Source organism: Anopheles arabiensis, chromosome 3 (genome assembly GCF_016920715.1).
Source record: "Anopheles arabiensis isolate DONGOLA chromosome 3, AaraD3, whole genome shotgun sequence".
NCBI classification, from domain to species: Eukaryota; Metazoa; Arthropoda; class Insecta; order Diptera; family Culicidae; genus Anopheles; species Anopheles arabiensis.
Genome location: NC_053518.1, coordinates 38,905,146 through 38,924,924, shown reverse-complemented (window position 1 = coordinate 38,924,924; position 19,779 = coordinate 38,905,146). Strand labels below are relative to the sequence as shown.

At 41.0% G+C, this 19,779-nt stretch overlaps 1 protein-coding gene across 1 annotated transcript in view; it reads right to left on the bottom strand.

The window, feature by feature from the left end:
- LOC120899783 (neural-cadherin-like) overlaps nucleotides 1–19,779 on the bottom strand; it is a gene marked incomplete at its 5' end in the record, with an annotated part of 638,244 nt that overhangs the window by 289,750 nt on the left and 328,715 nt on the right. The window lies entirely within an intron of this gene.

Sequence of the window (19,779 nt, the reverse complement as noted above, 5' to 3'; positions counted from 1 at the left end):
AAACTTGAATTTGACCTCTTACGGTTTGACGCAACATTTAGCAAACACCAATGGATTATAAATGCCTCTCAAAATGGCTCTTCCTTGCAACCATTTTAACTTTAAAATTCACTCAATGAACAGGAAGCATTCATTTTGTGGTGTTTGATTTTTATCCTGAACGAAGTAAATTTAAGCCCGCAAGCATCAAAGAACGATGCGTCACAAGAAATTGTGCATCATTCGTATTACTATGTCTACAATATTATGTGGTTCATCGTTGTAATCTTTTACCTTCAGGGAGCTATAGCAGGACTAGCCAAGAAAACTATAAACAACAATTTAGCATAAATTTTCCTTGCGAAAATACCGCTCTCCGGTGAAGCACTGCAGACAACTCACCGCCGACCAATATCTACAACGGGAACGACAAGTTTTTGTTCATGCCCGAAGCCGGAGATTACCGGACACTTGGTTAAGAGTATTTTCAAACAATCTTCAGAACAACAAAGGAAAGGGATATCAAGAAGTGGGGGTCGCTAGCATGGTACCGTTTTGTTTGTTAGTTCGACTGATTCAACTTTCCCAGCCATGTCCGCTTGGATGGTTACGCAATGGTGTTCCCATTTAACCAATCATCCTTCGTTAGTGGTAAATCCTCGACCGGCTAAACTTTACCAGAAAGTGTTCGTTCTTCGTTGGCTATAAGAAACGTTTACTGAGGGTTTCTAGATTTGTTTTCGCAATCGAAACTAACCGGTTTAAACGGGTGCAACAATTTAATTTTACGCGTGCATGTATATTCATAAAATTTGATTGACATGTTTTACGTGGTCCTTAAATGAAATAGACGGCCTGAGCTATGTCAAAGTCTTACAAATCAGCGGTGAAGTTGAATATTCTCAAACATGGACTATTTAGGACTATTTTCCCTTTAATGCGTGTTACCTCGATCGAGCGAGACAAATACACGGTGCCGGGTTGGTGATCTGGTACGTCAGTGTCAATTTGCTCTAGAATACGCGGTGCGTCTATCGTTCTATTGAGAACTCCTGCTGCAAACAGAGCCTGGGGATTTTTCTGTGATCAGCGAAACACCCGGAAAGCATAATGAGATGAGCTTCCGTTGTAAGGATTATATCCTAACCATTAAATCTTTCTCGTGAGGACACCATAAAAACACATTTTTTAAATACATCAAGCTACACTAACATAAATGAGGTTCAAGCAGTATTATCATTAAAATCCCATGTTATCCAAAATATAATTCCTAAAATTCTAGTTGTACAATTTATAATATCCTCATTGTGCAGATGAAAAGTTAGAGCATAATCTAGAAAAACACCAAAATCACGAATCATTATTACCCCATTATTAGTTTCGCCATTCAGAGCATAATTTGTAATGGTCGTATGGGAGCTTCACACAGTCAACCGGACTACTCGGTGGTTTGTAGATCAAAGAGACAGTTAATTCTTCCTTACTTCCTAACTTAACTCTAATTACATCTATCGTAGCTCTAGATAAGTCTAGCTCTAGATAAGCTGAAATTTAGATCGATTTCGATTAGCTTGATTCCGAACCCATCTGAATCCCTACAGTCGACTGGACTACGTGATAGTTGTCGCTATTATTTGTTGCTTTGCTGTATATGTTTTACCAGCGCATGTAAGAAGTAAAAATGGATACCAGAATATGAGGCAATTGCAAGTTCGCCATAAGGGAATGGAAGCCATTAGGCGTTTTTTAAGTAAAAATTATAGTTAAAAGACCAAATGAGCATTCAAAACAGTTTCTTTCAATGACTGGACATGGTATACCATATGTTATATGTTTGTTAGTTGATTTTCCCTCAAATGCTTTTTTTGTTAAACCCACAAAATAAACCAACAGTAAAGTGCAAATGCATAAACGTTTGCATCTAGTAGAGGAAAATCGCAATTCATAAAGTTTACAATTTGGAAATCGATTGGTTAATCTATTTTTAAAATTTGTGGAATAGTGAGTAAGCTTCAATTATTTTTTACAGTTAAACCCAGTTTTTGGTTTAAGTGAATTATTGATGGCACATAGCAGGATAGTTAGTTCTAGGAATAAAGGCAGGGTCCTTTTGGGGCATGAACCCATGAAGGGTGCTGTTGTTAAATAGTACAAGTTGACGACTGTATCACCGGATCTCCCGCCATAACACCGGCGGGGTTAACAATATTGGTCTGCCATGTTGGCTTCTATCGGACGTGACTAACAGTAATTTATATGATTACGTACTATAAATTGTAAAAAGTGTGCAATCCTACGTGCTCCTAAGTGCTAAGTTCATAGTTCTTACGTATTAAGTGCTTAGTAACGGGACTTGAACCCACTGTGGGTATGTAATATCGTTTGATTTGACGAATACCACATTACCGACGCAAAATTTAACTTTTCTTTTCTGCATTTCGGATAATCCTTTTTATCTTTCACCTTTATAAACGATCTAAACTAGCTTTGAAAGTGATTTTGACGACTTCCAGGAAACCTTTAGCGACAAATAAGCAAAACAAACGATACAAAAATATCTCCAACAAATCAAAACGGAAGCATTCGTTCTTCTAATAGTTATATTTATTTTCACAAGCTTTTTCCACACAAGTTATCTGTTCCGATCGACATAAGAAATAACACAGAACTATCCCAGCCGTAAAATTAAACTGGACCATTCTTAGGTGTATCAGGTACTTATAACATTTTATTTTTCTCGGTCAAGATAAGCAGTTATATTGTTAGTCAAAAGTATTTTCACAATAGTAAACGATTATCTTAGCTCAAATTTACCCGACTTACTCATAGCGTTTACCACCAACAGTCGAAATTAAAGTGAAATAAAGTGAACAATTGCAGGCTGAAGGGCGTGATTCCCCATTTGCTCAACACATCATTTCACTGGGTCTAGAGAAGGCCATTGCCATGCCATCGCAGCTTAGACATGTTTCCGCTATCCATACCGTGAAACGTGCATGGAATACTAATCTCCCGACAGTGTTCCATTTTCACGGGTCCTCTAACAAAAGAGCAGCTTAAATACAGTCATCTTACAGCCCTTTCATCATTTTGGCAAGGTGCCTCCTGTACAGCCACAGGAACCATGTACCGACGATTCGTGGAGTACCATTTTCTCACTTTCAATTACACACTCACTTACATCGATATGTATTTAGTTGGAAACGATAAAAATCTTTATTTATATGTTTTCGTTATTCTACTTTTATGTTTTGCGCTTTCAAATATCAAGCATTATCATGCACCGCGTTAGCACCTAGCAGATGAGTAATAAAAGTAACTGTTTTTTTTTTACAAATAAATCACGTGCCCGACTCATCCAATGGATTAGTAGGGATTATCGTTTTAAAATCCTCCAACGAACCAACTGGTATAGCTTAGAGCTAGCTCAGTATAATGTATGAGCTCAATGTCTGATTTTGTCACATGTTTCATTTGTTGTCTGGCAAGCATTTGCACAATTTTTCACTGAATCGTGATGATGCCGGCTGGGAAGGGGAGGCATTTTATTAATGCACTACTTATTTATGAAGCTGCAACTAAAACAGCAGTATACGCGAAAGGGAACATTGAACACGATTCATGAAACTTTTGTCCCGTTTTGATGAAAATTTAAAATAAAACTCAGCAGGCATAACAGATTTTACTTCCGAGTGCTTGCATCCTCACATAATATTCACCGCAGCGTTAATGCGCAAATAATTTTGAAAACAGGTGAATTATTCACGTTGGTATGACAGAGAGGTTCTATAGCATTACTGTTTAATATGCTAACCATCTTAAGGAAGAATGTCGTTCAGATTTTAGATAATTACACACGCTTTCCAAGCAGTAAATTAAAAGCTAAGATCAGTAAATTAAAAATAAGTCTCTACAGTAAGTTTACAAATCTTTAGAATAAAGTTACATTATAATATGTTTAAACATGTCACAATAGTGTATATCAATTGCACGATTTAACTTATCAAATCCTAAACAAAACCCATAATCTAATTCATTATGGTATTGTAAAAAAAAAATTAATCATGTATTTTGATATTTGGAATTGTCAGAAAACTGAAAAACAAAGAAAACAATATGCTTTGAGTAATTTGTTTCTATATTTTTAAGTTTCTATTAACTCTGTTTCTATTATTTTAAGTTATTCAGTCTCATGTTATGCCAGAATACGGAAATCCAAAGGAATCATCGAAACGAAACCAACGATACCGACCCTACGCAATGCAGATAGGTGAACGCACTTTTGAAGTCGTCCCACAATTCACTTATCTGGGGTCAAATGTCAGCAACGACAACAGCGCGCAAGGATGCTGGCTGCCAACCGGTCATTCTACAGCCTGCAAAATCAGTTCACCTCCAAGAACCTGTCGCGACGGACGAAGCCGGGATTATATAGTATCTTCATAGTACCGGCACTCACATACGCCTCTGAGACATGGACACTGTCCGAATCTGGCGAAACCCTCTTATCTGCATTCGAGAGGAAGATGCTCAGAAGGATACTTGGCCCCGTATGTGTGGAAGGACAATGGAGGAGCCGATATAATGACGAGCTATACGAGATGTACGGCGACCTCACTGTCGTACAGCGTTTTAAGCTCGCCAGGCTCCGGTGGGCTGGCCATGTTGTACGCATGGAAACGGACGACCCAGCCCGTAAAGTCTTTTTAGGCCGTCCACAAGGACAGAGCAGGCGTGGTAGGCCCAAATGGAGGTGGCAAGATGGCGTGGAGGCGTCCGCCATTAAGGCTGGAATAACGCACTGGCAAGACCGCAACGCGGTTTTAGCCCCTGATAAGTAAGTAAGTATATTTTTTTAATGAAATAATTTAACAATAATCGTTTAACTCATTGCAACCCTTTTTACTATTGTGTTTTTAGTTTCGTGTGAATTAAAGGACTTTTCACATAATTTGAATGCATCACACACTTTTTAGTCAACCATAGCAATTTATCGCACGGGTTCGTACGGCTGCTCAGCATGTGTGAAGAAGTGGTGTAATAGTTTATGCTGTGCACCAATGCATTTAATTTCCTTTACCGAAAATGTGAATAGCATAAAAAGGACTGCTACACTGTATGCTCTGTCCCGGCTGCAAATGGAATGTACTACCTGTACAATGAAGCACATCGCAAGACAGGTGTTTTTTGTGTATGTGTGTTTGTATGTAGGTATGTAAGAATGTGCACTGAAACTGCAAACTTCAAGAAAATATGTCCCTGTTACGAAGAAACTTAAGTCAGTGCCTGTGCTCTCCTTTTTATAAAATGAATTTGTGCTACGGTAGCGTCTGTGTCTCTACGTGCGTTCTACTGGTATGCACCACACGGTAAAATAGTTTTTCTACCGTATGGCGGCCAAACCATTGTCGCAAACTTCAATTATCAAAACAATACGCAATCGCATTTAATGAACGGTGAGCTAATTTAACTTTTTCAAAAGTCGCACGCTAATTTCGTTCGCACCGGCTGATTGTTGGTTTTATTTGACAACATTTGTCACCAAACTTTCTACCGATGAAGGCAGGGCGGCTGGTTGAGGTCCATGTTTGCTAACAGTGCACGTTTACCCATTTGTTAGTTTTTGCCTTTTCCCGTCCCTCAATAACAGTGCAAATGAGCAACGAACAAAACGACCACGAGGAATTGCTCACATTTCGTTTTCTCTTTAGCGGCGCCGTCTAACTTTGCCCGTGAAAAGCAAAAATTCTGGTTGTAACTTTTACGCCCCAGATTTGCAATCCTCTTCACTAAGCTCCCCTTGCCCTTTTCAAAACAGAATGGTCTCTGTGGCAGATCTTGCAACCATAGTGCATACAAAACAACTGCCACAAAATCTTTTCCCATTCAATAGGTAACAGCAGCAAGGAGCGGACGAAAAAAAAAACACACACATACAAACCCAACTCGCCATTGCACTCGATTGGCTCGTACCAGGCGCTATTATTGTTGGACACTTTTAGGAAGAGCTTTTAAGATAGGTATGTTCCATTTTTTGTAGTGATTTTATTTTTTCAATTTTATTTTATTCACCTTAAACTTGTTCTTCCTGTTTCATTGTCTAAGCAAGAGAGTATGTTCCCATACCAGCGACCATCACAAGGGTTGCACGATGGTGGTTCATAGAAGAAGGCCAAAACTTTTGTAGTCCTAGAAAGAATATCAAACATAGTTATTTTAATGAAACTGAGCTTTCAATTCGGCACAATTTCAGTTAAATAATAAAAAAACAATGAAAATGATGTTATGCCCTTTCTGATTAATTCGTTGGCAGCAAATATGTGATGAACTATTCTTAACAGAAACAACGTTTTAGCTTTAAGCTAATTCAAAATCAAGAATGTCTTATGTAGAAGGTTAATAGGCGTAATAGGCCATGTAGTAAGTTTGGAGATAGTTACGGTGGCCATGTAATAGGTTAGGAAGGTAGCTACGGTCGCCATGTAGTATGTTCGGTTTTAGATGCGGTCGCCATGTAATCTGATGAGCGTACATACGGTACAACTGATCAACGCATACCATTGCGGTATGTCAGTTTCGTTGACATATATCGAAGTAGAATAATACTTTGTTCAATCGTACTTTTCGACACTTGATCGTCAAGGCGATCATAGAAATCTTTAGGAGGTTTTCCTTACTGGAACATTGGAAACATTGGAGTTTGAAGGCCTTACCTTGGGTAGGGGGACATAACTAAACTCTTTAAATGAGAAGTCGATAGATGTTGGATGGGCATAGTCCTATCCTGACAGTCCGAACGAATCTGATTTGCCATGTTCGGAATTGGTTTTATTTATACTCAATGGGTTTCGTACATTTGGTTTTGGACTGTGTTTATGTCCTAATTAAAGGTTATTGATATGAAGTACACTTCATACATTGTATTGGAGTGAGATGTCTATCAATTTGTGTCTATGTTGCGCTTTTAGTGTTTTTACAAAGGTTCTGGAAAGTTTCAACTGTTCTAGCCAAATAACGAGTGCGTTCGTCGATCTTTGCCTACACTGCGCTTTTAACAATAAGTTAATATGCGTTCTCGGTTCACTTAGTTTGCCTGCAGTAACGCCTGATTTGCTTAATATGCGTCTTTCGAGAGTTTTCAAGAAGTGTGTCACAATTGTTTTTATATGAACGGTGGGGCCTGAATTCTTCCGGTTGCTTTGTTATGGTATGATCTGATTTGCTGAGTGTGTTGTAATGAATGTGTTGCAATAGTGTGGTTTGGCTTTCTGAGGTGTGTTACAATGTGTCTATACCTGATAGTGTGAATTATAATAAGTTATGTTTAGCAGATATGCTACAATCGTTTTAAGATCGCTCTGTTTCTATTGCTCCATAAATTCACTTCATTCCATAAATGAAGAGCTTTTACAGTACGCTCAACTGCTGTTTCGCTGAGGAGTATACTTTTGCAGACTAATTACAAGTGTGCACTCGAACTACGTGTACGCAGTAGTAATGTGCTGTTTTTGATTCCAAAATAACTTAGGTGATGAAATTTTGCATAGATTCCATCGACGCTTATTGTGTCCTTGGACTTCTTGCTATCGCCGTTTTAATATACCAGCTAGGAACACTTTACAGATGTTCAATAAACCTGTATCACTACCGGTGTTTATAAACGAAAAACGATTCCCTGTCAAAGCTTAAAATGTAACAAAATAGTAAGTTTTCTAAAGTATGTCGTCGTTCTAAAAACACACCGACTATAACATATTCTCTCTCTCCGTCTCTCTCAGTCTGATTTGGCTAATGTTTTTTACTTGTTCATAGCAAACTCCGAAATTCAAGACGCCGATTTTATGTACAAGTTTTCCTGCTCACAGATGCGGTTCAAGAGCGGTTCAAGAGTAAGTTTGCTCCTGCCAAAACTCCAAGTTGTCGCAATATCGAAGTTAACAGGACGGTTGTACCTTTATGCGTATTGTATTCATATTTAAGAAGCGCGAGATCGACTTTAGGGTCGTCTTTGTAAAGCACTCAACAGTAAGTATGCTCTCAAAGGGAGAATGCCTCTTCGTCTTTGGTGTACTTTGCAGTACAAAGTAATAGCTGGGATTTAAGCATCATAGAGGCAAAACTTTGCCATCAGCCTTAGGACGAAGGGTGTACGCTTGGATGTAAAGAGACACCCCCTACATTGAAATGCTAGTTGTCAAACGCGACGAGAGTCAGAAAGGTGTAGAAAATGTAAAACGAAAGTCCTCTCTTAAGTACGCTAAATAAAACAACATACAGGGTTTTCGAAGATTATATAGACATGTTCAGCGAGTTGTAGATTCGTTCAGGCATATAATAGACTCTTTCAGCGAAATATAGAATTGTTCGGAAGTAGGCGTAGACATGTTCAGCGATTCTGTAGAGCTGTCATTTGTTTTGTTTACACACTGTGCCGCAGGGTTCAATTTTTCATTCTTAAAAGTCCTAAAAGTAGCTAATAATCATTCTCCAAGCTGTTTACTACATAAATTAGTTGAAAAAAGCATATTTTTTCGAAAACCGTTTGTTTGTCTATATAATCCTCGAAAACCCTGTAATATCGCGAGTTGGTGCTGAGACAGCCGAGGGATAAACAAAACAGCCCTTTTACCCTTATGCCCAACGAATGATAATAGGTTACAGTAGCGACAGCCTTAATCACCGTGATATCGTTGTAAGCTTACACAACATAAAATATTTGCAAGGAATTTAAGATTCCAGGGCAGTTTGTACTGTCATGAGCCGAGGTGGAACGAACTGTTCGAAGCAGACTGATTGAACCCGGCAGTTGATCGTTCAGGCGATCATAGAAACCCGGAACAGGTTTCCCTTACTAGAAACGATGGAGGTTAGCAGCCTTACTATAGGTAGGGGAACATTTCCATGCTCATGAAATAATAAGTCGTAGACGAGGTTTATAGGAAGGGTAACATATGTGTTTAATATGTGTTTAATATGTGTTTATTTGTCTATCGATGGACAATAATGCCCTCTCGAACCATTTTAGCAATGTTTTACAATGAGTTCTTTACAATGGATTACAATAACATAGAACATAAAAATGTGCACTATGGAACCAAGTTTAACACAGAAACACGATCATTAAACTCAGTTGGCGAAATCCTCGGCTCAAAAGCGTCGCTGACTGCGTTGAAAGCACGGCACATGAGTAGGAACGGGTCAGAGGAGCCAAATTGCGTTCTACGGTCGTCGAGGGCCAACATTGCCCGAGTCCGGAGCGGCCTGGCCGGAACGTACAGGTTGATGGCAGCCAGTAGTGACGGAGAGTCAATACGGCCGTCGAGAAGTCCCGTGATGAACGACAACCTGGCTTTTCGTATACGCTCACTTAGGGTGGGTAGCCCGAGTAGTAAACACCTAGTCCGGTAATCGAGCCTTTGGTTCCATGAGCGAAGTGCAAATCGTGAAATTTTGCGCTGGATTGATTCTAGGCTTGGGCAATTTGATTCTTTTCAGTGAACGCGTGCGATGTAGTTCGTTCAGTATGATGAACTGAACGCGTGCGGTAGGTCAGTCGCTCAATTGGAGCTAAGTACCTTTTTTTAAATATCATGTTTAATTTTATCGAGATTTTAATGCAAGAACAGAAAGTTATTGCTTTTAAGGCTGCATTTTTAATTATAAATACAGTCAGTCCGAGATACGCGGTTCATGCATAACTAGGTAACTAGGTTTTTACATTAAACAATTTATGTATCACAATTCATGCAGACAATTTGAAAATTTCTGGTTTTTAAGAGGCTCTCAAATTTTTGGTAAAACAGTAATTTATCTTGCATTTGAGAATCCTTTGAGCCAATTATGCTAATTGCACACAAGAACTTAGAAAACGTAGCTCGAGAACAAACTGTATATACTTAAGTTGATTTGTAACGAAAGCTGATCTAAACGAGTAAAATCTACAAGCTTTCTCTTTTATGTTGCTGTGCGCTTAACGAGTTCTTTTTGTGCGACTGAACTAACTGAACGCGCGTGCGGTAGTGTGCGGCAAGAGTTCTTTTTGTGCGACTGAACTAACTGAACGCGCGTGCGACAGTGTGCGACAAGAGTTCTTTTTGTGCGGTAGTGTGCGACTGACCCTACTGAATACGCGTGCAGCAGTGAGCGACTGAACTAACTGAACGCGCGTGCGACAGTGTGCGACAAGAGTTCTTTTTGTGCGGTAGTGTGCGACTGACCCTACTGAACACGCGTGCGGTATGTGTGCGACTGACCCAACTGAACACGCGTGCGGCTGTGTGCGAATGACCCATCGGCTGTGAGTGTTCTTTCTCACTCAGTATGGGGTCAGTGTGCGGCAGGAGTTCTTTTTGTGCGGCTGTGTGCGATTGATCAATCTGACCACGCTAGCAATATGTGCATTCTTTCTCGCGCAAAGTGCGATCGATCTTCTTGTGTCGTTGTGTGTGACAACAGTTAGTTCAGTTAGTTCTGTATGCGTGCGGAAGACCTACCCGTTCACTTTTTTGCGTGCGGCGATCAACCGCACACTATAATGAACTGAGTGTGCGGCATAGGTCTCGCACAATTGTCCCATGCCTAATTGATTCCAATCGAGCTAACGGACGCGCTGCAGTTGGCCACCATACGATATTTGCATATTCCTTCAACGACCGGATAAGTGAGCAATAGAGCGCCTTGGTGCAAGGTATATCATTAAGCTCGCGATTCATATTGATGATTAGTCCTAGCATTCTATTGCTGGTGGCTACTACGTGATCCAGCTGATCCTTAAATGATAGTTTTGTATCGAGCAAAACGCCTAGATCCTTAACACATAGTTTTTCGCACCAAGGACTGTCCATCAAGCGCATATTCATACAATGATGGGCAGCGAAAACGACTGAAAGTGATGACTTCACATTTATGTGTGCATAGGGATAAAGCATTACGGTTGCACCAACACTGGAACTCATGCAAGGAAGTTTGCAGTCGGGCGTGGTCTTCTGGTTCACGAATAACACGTAAAATTTTCGCGTCATCTGCGTACAGTAGATGATTATCAGCTGGAAGGATCAATGTCGCGTCGTTGATGAAAAGAAGGAACAGCAAAGGATCCAGGTTGCTGCCCTGCGGGACTCCAGAAGATACATGCTCTGGACTTTACATGTACGGGCTTAACTTCACAGAATATTGACGATCTGTAAGGTACAATCTAAGCCACATTATCATAGGGTTTGGGAGACCAAGTAAGTCGAGTTTCGCTAGCAAGATGGAGTGCGATACACTGTCGAATGCTGCCTTGATATCCGTATAAATAGCATCTAGTTGTAAACCGTTATCGATAGATTTATGGCATTTGCTAACAAATTCTAGTAGATTAGTCGTTGTAGATCGCCTGGGTACAAAACCATGTTGATTCACACTAATATAGTTGCAGGCCGAGGCCAACAATGGCTCGTAGATTAGCATTTCGAACACCTTTGCACACACGCTGAGTGAGGTTATGCCACGATAGTTTACAGCATCATTCTTACAGCCCTTCTTGTAGATGGGTGTCATCCAGGAAGATTTCCAAGTGGCAGGAATGGTTCCACATCTCAGGGACTCCTTAACAATCTTCATCAGCGAGGGAGCAAGCGCAGAAGCACACCACTTTAGGATAACGGCCGGTATACCATCTGGGCCAGGGGTATATGAGGATTTGACACGTTTGATGGCAGAGGTGATCGTATCGACAGTGATGACTGGTAGCATAAGGAAAGTGCACCAACAGGTGTGTTAGAGAGAGCATCGGCCACATCTTCTGGACCAGTAGTTTGAGAAGCAAAGTTGTCCTTGAAGCGCAAGGCAAACAATTTACACATTTCTGGCAGGAAACAGGCACTAACGTCCTATCCTGACTGTCCGAACGAATTTGACCTACCATGGCTACAATTAATCTATAGCTGATAATAGCCGGCATCACGAATAAATGAACACATTTTAACAGTCGTTTAAAGTTAATTTTTTAAGTTTTAACCATCTCGACTTAGAGCAATATCAAGAAAATTTTTAAAAGGATTAATTCTTAAAATTGCTGTTTATGCAATGTTCTGATTTTCAAAATATCAGAAATTCAAAATATTCAGAAAGTTTGTCAAGAAATGCATAATTTCTGGACGTGTTTGGTACATCTGCCGAATTTTCTTTTTAGACTGTTCTCTAAAAAATCGCATGATATATCATATTTTGTCTTCATAGAAGCTATGTTACGATCTTTACCCGTACATGTCAATTACTCCCTCTTTTTAGGATAGGTTGAACTTTAGAAAAAAAAGTCTAAAATACAACTAAAAACTAAAACAGTTGACAGTCGGTTGAAGATCGCTCAATTGCCTTAGTATTTTAGTGCTTATTCTGTCTTTTACTATATATAAGGAATTGTTCAATGTAGATGAGCAGTTGCCTTGCGTTTCACAAAATATGCCGAGCGGGATATACTATGCAGTAAATGTTCAAGTCACATTCGAAATTTATTGTCGCTCTAGGCGTAAACAGAGCGCGGACCATTCATTTTTTATTTCTCAGCTGTGATTCAAATTAACTCCAATCCATTGATTCTTATTTTGTTCATGGTGAACGTAATTTATGAGTCTCGATTGGAAACCCAACGCACGTATACATTTACCCTGGATGAACCTCAAACTAACCCTTATTTTGTGGAACTGAATGAAAGCATTCATCCATTGTGGAACTGAACGTTCATGTTACAATTGATCTGAAATGCTGATTTCGATTTCATTTCCCAACCTAAATGGCTATAGTTCTCACTGCCTTATACAGTGTTTAATCTGCGAAAGAAAGTGCTTTTATCTGATCACCCCATGACTTTAACAGAAAGTTGCTGGGTAACGTTAGGTAAAAGCAGATATAGCAAAAGAAATGTGCTAGTAAATTGATCAGAGTGGGGGTAATTGAAGGCGTAGAATTTTTTTGTTTCATGTACTTGAAGCGTACAATTTATATCCCACGAGGATGGAATATAGTGTTTTCCAGAAGAGACCGCTACGTTGCTTTGATACTAGGGGCTGAGCATAGCTTGAAGCTTCCTGTTGGAACATCGATCGTAGGGCACGCTCTTGATGAAGTATTTCAATCCTTGTGAGAGTGAACGACCACGGATGAAGGCATTGTGGGGCAAAAGGTTGTTGAGATGTTCTCATTTATGCACAAATAAAAAAAATACGTCAATAAACCAAAGTGGAAAATAATTTAATTTCAACTACTTGACTGTGTTCCAGCCTAGAGTAATGATTCGAAAACACCTCTGTTTAAATTCTTTGGATCATGGCCCAAGTTCCCTCGCTAAATTGTGTAGATGCATAGTTTGGTGACTCGTGAACGACAGGTAACAGTTTGCGTCCCATTCACCATTGCATCTTACTTCTGCCTCGGCGAGAGGTAGTGAGAAAAATAAACAGTGCAGCAAAAGCAGAAGCAGAAAAGAACACACACTAGGTGAGCATCCGGTTGGAAGAGACGGGCGTGGCGTTACCAGAATCTGCTGTCCGTGGGAGACTAATTTAGTGAAGGTTATAAATAAATTATGAATTGCTCAAGTCTGCTATGACTACCAAGGGCGTACGTCGTTTAGCAAGCATTGGAAGACTCTTTACACACGGAGCGAAGTAGAAATGTTGGTGCTTCAAGGATACCTATGCTTCTACCCTATGTTACTTCTTGCCTTCTAGCAAATGACGTCCTTTTGCGAGGGCAGATTCCTCTTTTCATGGTTCATAGCCCGAGGTAAAAAAAGCATTCATAACGTAGAGCAATTACGGTAGGAATACCAATTACACCTCGTTGCCCGACGATTTTGTGGAAGGAATTTTGGTGTGTGTTTTTCTTTTCTTTTTTATGTGTTGGATGCATTCTTTTTAGCTTTTGCCACAAGCTACCGATGGTTTACTTTTTCAATTCACGTTGTATCTGATTACGCGGCCTGTGCAAATCATAGCCCAACGACAAACAGACGAAAAATTGACTTTTAACTCCTTGAAGGCGTTGGCATTACCGGCCACCATTTCGAGCATGCTCAGCAGTCTTTTAATAACGGTCATCATGCTCTCCCTTCCACGATAAAATAGGCTTTTTGGTGGGTTGAGGTATGAGGTGTTTTTCTTTTCGCGTGCACTAAACTGCCAAGTCAACGAGAAGCAATGAAAATTGGGTAACCAATTTCTGCGCCAACATCATTTCGAAGTTCCAGTCCAGATGCACTCGCTATTGCTGAAGAAAATTTGAAACACCACCAAACGAAAACAATGCAAAACTTCGCTCTTCACACCACGCCTGGAAATTACAGATCATTTTGGTAGTCGATTTTAGGCTACACCCGGCACTAAATGATACATCGGTTTATTGGCGGGTGATGCGTTGTGCTTGCATCCAGCGAAACATGCTTGACATATTCATGGAGTCAAAGTTTATTAAATAAAAGTTTTGCAAAAGTTTTAAAACACCCCTTTGCTTCCCCTGCTTGGAGCTGGTGTCCTACGTGGCCTATTGCAACGTATTTGTGCACTGTGTCTTGAGTGCCGTTTAGCTGCTTGTTTGAAATGAATTATGGCACAAAGCTCGGCACAAACCTCGGCACAAAGCTCGCTACCAAGAGCTGCTAAATTATGCACGTGTGGATTATCCGGGTTGTCTAGTTCGGCTGGCCGCGGGTAGCTGACCACAACTGCAACTAATTACATGATGATAGGGCTTGGAAAAACAGCAACGAAAAAAAAAAACAAGTAGTCTGTTTAAACTGAGAACTGTTCAGGAATGGCTAATTGCTTAATTATAGCGCTCGAAATTTTTTTATTTAAATTAAAGAGCCCTTTCGTAATGCAGATCTTAAGCCATTTTTTGCATTAAATTTTTTGGAATAATATCTGAAAAAAGACGAGTTGTAATGGGTTAGGCGATAGCTACGGTCGCCATATGATGAGCGTACAGCTGTACCTCAAGTACCGTCGCGGTAGGTCAGTTTTTACTGACATGAGCCGAGGTGGAATAACACTTTTGTTCGAAGCGGACTTTTCAACACTTGATCGTCCAGGCGATCATAGAAACCTTTAGGAGGTTTCCCTTACTGGAAACGTTGGAGTTCAGAAGCCTTACCTTGGGTAGGGGGACATGACTAAACTCTTGAAATAAGTTGGAAGACGAAGTATTAGGAAGCGTAACGTCCTATCTTGGCAGTCCGAACGAATCTGACTTGCCACGGTCGGATTTGGTTTTATTTATACTCAATAAGTTTCGTACATTTGGTTTTGGAATGTGTTTTTGTCCTAATTAAAGGTTATTGATATGAGGTGCAATTTATACATTATATTGGAGTGAGGTGTCTATGTTTTTACGAAGGTTCTGGAAAGTATAAACTGTTCTAGCTAAAGAACGGGTGCGTTCGTCGATCTTTGCCTACACTGCGCTTTTAGCAATAAGTTGCTATGCGTTCTCTGTTTCTCCACTTTGCTGCAGTAACGCTTGAATTGCTTATGTTGCCCGTTTCGGTTGTTTTTGATAAGTGTGTCACGTCTGTTATTTGTTTGAATGGACGGCCTGAACTCTTCCGGTTGCGATGCTATGGTATGATCTGATTTGCTGAATGTGTTATAATGAATGTGTTACAATGGTGTGGTTTGGCTTTCCGAAATGTGTTACGATGTGTCTATAGCTGATAGTGTGTATTATAATAAGTGCTGTATAGCAGATATGCTACAGAGTTATCGAGATTTATTGGATATAACTGAATGGTACAATTTAGAAATTTAATGATGAACGTTATTACAGGATTTTTGGCAATATTTTCATATTGCTGACCTTAAAAAGGTTGAGCGGAACAAAATGCTGAACCAAAAATTGATTTACAATACGGGAATAGAAGCTGTTCGAGCAGCTGCGCGAATCGTGCAGATTTGAACTGCGGATCGGATCACATCCGTGCCCGTTCATGTACACATCTCTATCGATCTTCAATTAATAAATAGAGAGCGAAAAGGCTTTTTCTCTCTCTTCATCACCAGCAATTTCTTACAACGGCTTCGGTAATTATTAGCAGCAAAAACCAAAGAAAGAAAAGGAAACTTTATCCGAAAATTATTCGCGACGAAACATTGGTGCCGTGACCAGGATTGTGCCGATATCCTGAATATTCGCAATTTTTTCGATAAAGTGTTAAACACCTTGCCTTTCACTGCCCGACCGTTACACTGCACTTTACACTACACTCGCGCACACGATAATCGCAGTTTTAGTAAGATGCCAGCTCAACCGCTTATTTTGTCGTCGAGACGAACGATTTTGATTTCCATTTTGGCCCGTTACGAAGAGTTTCTTCAAAACTACCAGCCCGATAGGGATTCTATCGAGGTGGAAACTCGTATGGCCAAATTTGACCAAATATGCAAGGATTTGGAAAGCCTTCAACAGCAGCTGGAGGACAGTGCAACCACTGCTGAAAAGATGACACACAATGCCGCCCTTAGGGAGGATTTTGAACGGCGCTTGATTCGCGTTCAATCGGCATTGAAAGCGAAATATAGAGAAATTCCGCGCAGCGAAGTGTCGCAGCAAGGAGCCGGTAGGAACCCGCTACAAGGCATAAAACTGCCCACCATCGCTCTGCCGGAGTTTGACGGCGATTATATGCAATGGCTGACCTTTAGGGATACCTTTGAGTGTTTGATTCACGATAATGTTGATTTGCCGCCAATACAAAAATTCCATTATCTACGCGCAGCCCTAAAAGGTGAAGCAGCGCAAGTGATCGAGGCCATTACAATAAGCGCCTCCAGCTATGAATTAGCTTGGAAAACACTCGCTGAGCGATATTCGAATGAATATCTACTGAAAAAACGCCACTTACAAGCGATGTTCGGCATCACACCAGCGAAGAGGGAAAGTGCGACAACCCTGCACTAGTTAGTGGACGAGTTCGAGCGTCACAAAAAACTTTTAATCACTTGGGAGAGAAAACTGACGGCTGGAGTAGCATATTAGAGCATTTACTTTGCACAAAATTGCCCTCTAACACATTACGCGATTGGGAAGAATTTGCTTCGACCAATGACAATCCGAGCTACGATTCGTTGATTGCCTTTTGCACCGCCGTATGCGCGTACTCGAGACGCTATTAGTAAACAAACCCGAGCCATCACCTATAGAAGCACCAATACCACCAAGACGCACCATTTTTCCGCGCACTGCTAGTTTTGCTACCACTGACCGCGATGTTAATAAATGCCCGTTGTGCAATATGCCGCACACCATCACAAAATGCCAGCGATTTAATGCCATGAATCCGGCCCAGCGGTACCGTAAGGTACTTGATGCCCGCTTGTGTTTGAATTGTCTGCGAGACAATCACCGTGCCCGCGATTGCTCGTCACAGTACAAGTGTCGTCATTGCAACTTGGCGCATCACACAATGATTCACACTGAAAGCACTACCAGCACATGTTTATGTTTATGTTTATGTTTATTTGTCTATCGAAGGACAATAATGCCCTCTCGAACCATTTTTGCAATGTTTTACAATGAGTTCTTTACAATGGATTACAATAACATAGAACATAAAAATGTGCACTATGGAACCAAGTTTAACACAGAAACACGATCATTAAACTCAGTTGGCGAAATCCTCGGCTCAAAAGCGTCGCTGACTGCGTTGAAAGCACGGCACATGAGTAGGAACGGGTCAGAGGAGCCAAATTGCGTTCTACGGTCGTCGAGGGCCAACATTGCCCGAGTCCGGAGCGGCCTGGCCGGAACGTACAGGTTGATGGCAGCCAGTAGTGACGGAGAGTCAATACGGCCGTCGAGAAGTCCCGTGATGAACGACAACCTGGCTTTTCGTATACGCTCACTTAGGGTGGGTAGCCCGAGTAGTAAACACCTAGTCCGGTAATCGAGCCTTTGGTTCCATGAGCGAAGTGCAAATCGTGAAATTTTGCGCTGGATTGATTCCAATCGAGCTAACGGACGCGCTGCAGTTGGCCACCATACGATATTTACATATTCCATTAACGACCGGATAAGTGAACAATAGAGAGCCTTGGTGCAAGGTATATCATTAAGCTCGCGAGTCATATTGATAACTAGTCCTAGCATTCTATTGCTGGTGGCTACTACGTGATCCAGCTGATCCTTAAATGATAGTTTTGTATCGAGCAAAACACCTAGATCCTTAACACATAGTTTTCGCACCAAGGACTGTCCATCAAGCGCATATTCATACAATGATGGGCAGCGAGAACGACTGAAAGTGATGACTTCACATTTATGTGTGCATAGGGATAACGCATTACGGTTGCACCAACACTGGAACTCATGCAAGGAAGTTTGCAGTCGGGCGTGGTCTTCTGGTTCACGAATAACACGAAAAATTTTCGCGTCATCTGCGTACAGTAGATGATTATCAGCCGGAAGGATCAATGTCGCGTCGTTGATGAAAAGAAGGAACAGCAAAGGACCCAGGTTGCTGCCCTGCGGGACTCCAGAAGATGCATGCACTGGACTTGACATGTACGGGCCTAACTTCACAGAATATTGACGATCTGTAAGGTACGATCTAAGCCACATTATCATAGGGTTTGGGAGACCAAGTAAGTCGAGTTTCGCTAGCAAGATGGAGTGCGATACACTGTCGAATGCTGCCTTGATATCCGTATAAATAGCATCTAGTTGTAAACCGTTATCGATAGATTTATGGCATTTGCTAACAAATTCTAGTAGATTAGTCGTTGTAGATCGCCTGGGTACAAAACCATGTTGATTCACACTAATATAGTTGCAGGCTGAGGCCAACAATGGCTCGTAGATTAGCATTTCGAACACCTTTGCACACACGCTGAGTGAGGTTATGCCACGATAGTTTACAGCATCATTCTTACAGCCCTTCTTGTAGATGGGTGTCATCCAGGAAGATTTCCAAGTGGCAGGAAAGGTTCCACATCTCAGGGACTCCTTAAAAATCTTCATCAGCGAGGGAGCAAGCGCAGAAGCACACCACTTTAGGATAACGGCCGGTATACCATCTGGGCCAGGGGTATATGAGGATTTGACACGTTTGATGGCAGAGGTGATCGTATCGACAGTAATGACTGGTAGCATAGGGAGCAGTGCACCAACAGGTGTGTTAGAGAGAGCATCGGCCACATCTTCTGGGCCAGTAGTTTGAGAAGCAAAGTTGTCCTTGAAGCGCAATGCAAACAGTTTACACATTTCTGGCAGGGAACAGGCACTGTCACCGTCATAACGTATAATGCTTGGTAGCCCAACAGATTTTCGTTTTTGTCCATATAACTCCAAAAGCGCCTAGGGTACTTGCAGAGGGGACGTGCAGTTTGTTTCAAATAACTTCGGTGACAGGATCTATTATATCGGCGATAGAGAGAATGAACTCTGTTGTAATAAAGACGTGACGTGCTGTTTCGTTCTGCTCGTTGATCAGAATAGGCTTTTCTTTTTTTCTTTTTTTAATGCATTTAGTGTGCGATCAGCCCATGGTGGTCCACGACGAGGAATTTTAACAGGAGTGCATTCACGTATAGCAGATCTCATGAACTCACAAAAAGCCTCTGTGGCATCGTCAATGGTTGAATAGTCCGAACAGTTAAAAGAATTGTCAAAAGATAAAATCAATCGCTCCAATTTTGGAAGGTCAACACGAGCATAATTCAGCCTTTTATCAGCATCAATGGCTGTAGCGATCGTAACTGGGGCTACGTTGTCCAAATCAAAGTCAAGCGGAGGGTGGTGTTCGTCGATAGTAGTAAGGGGATATTC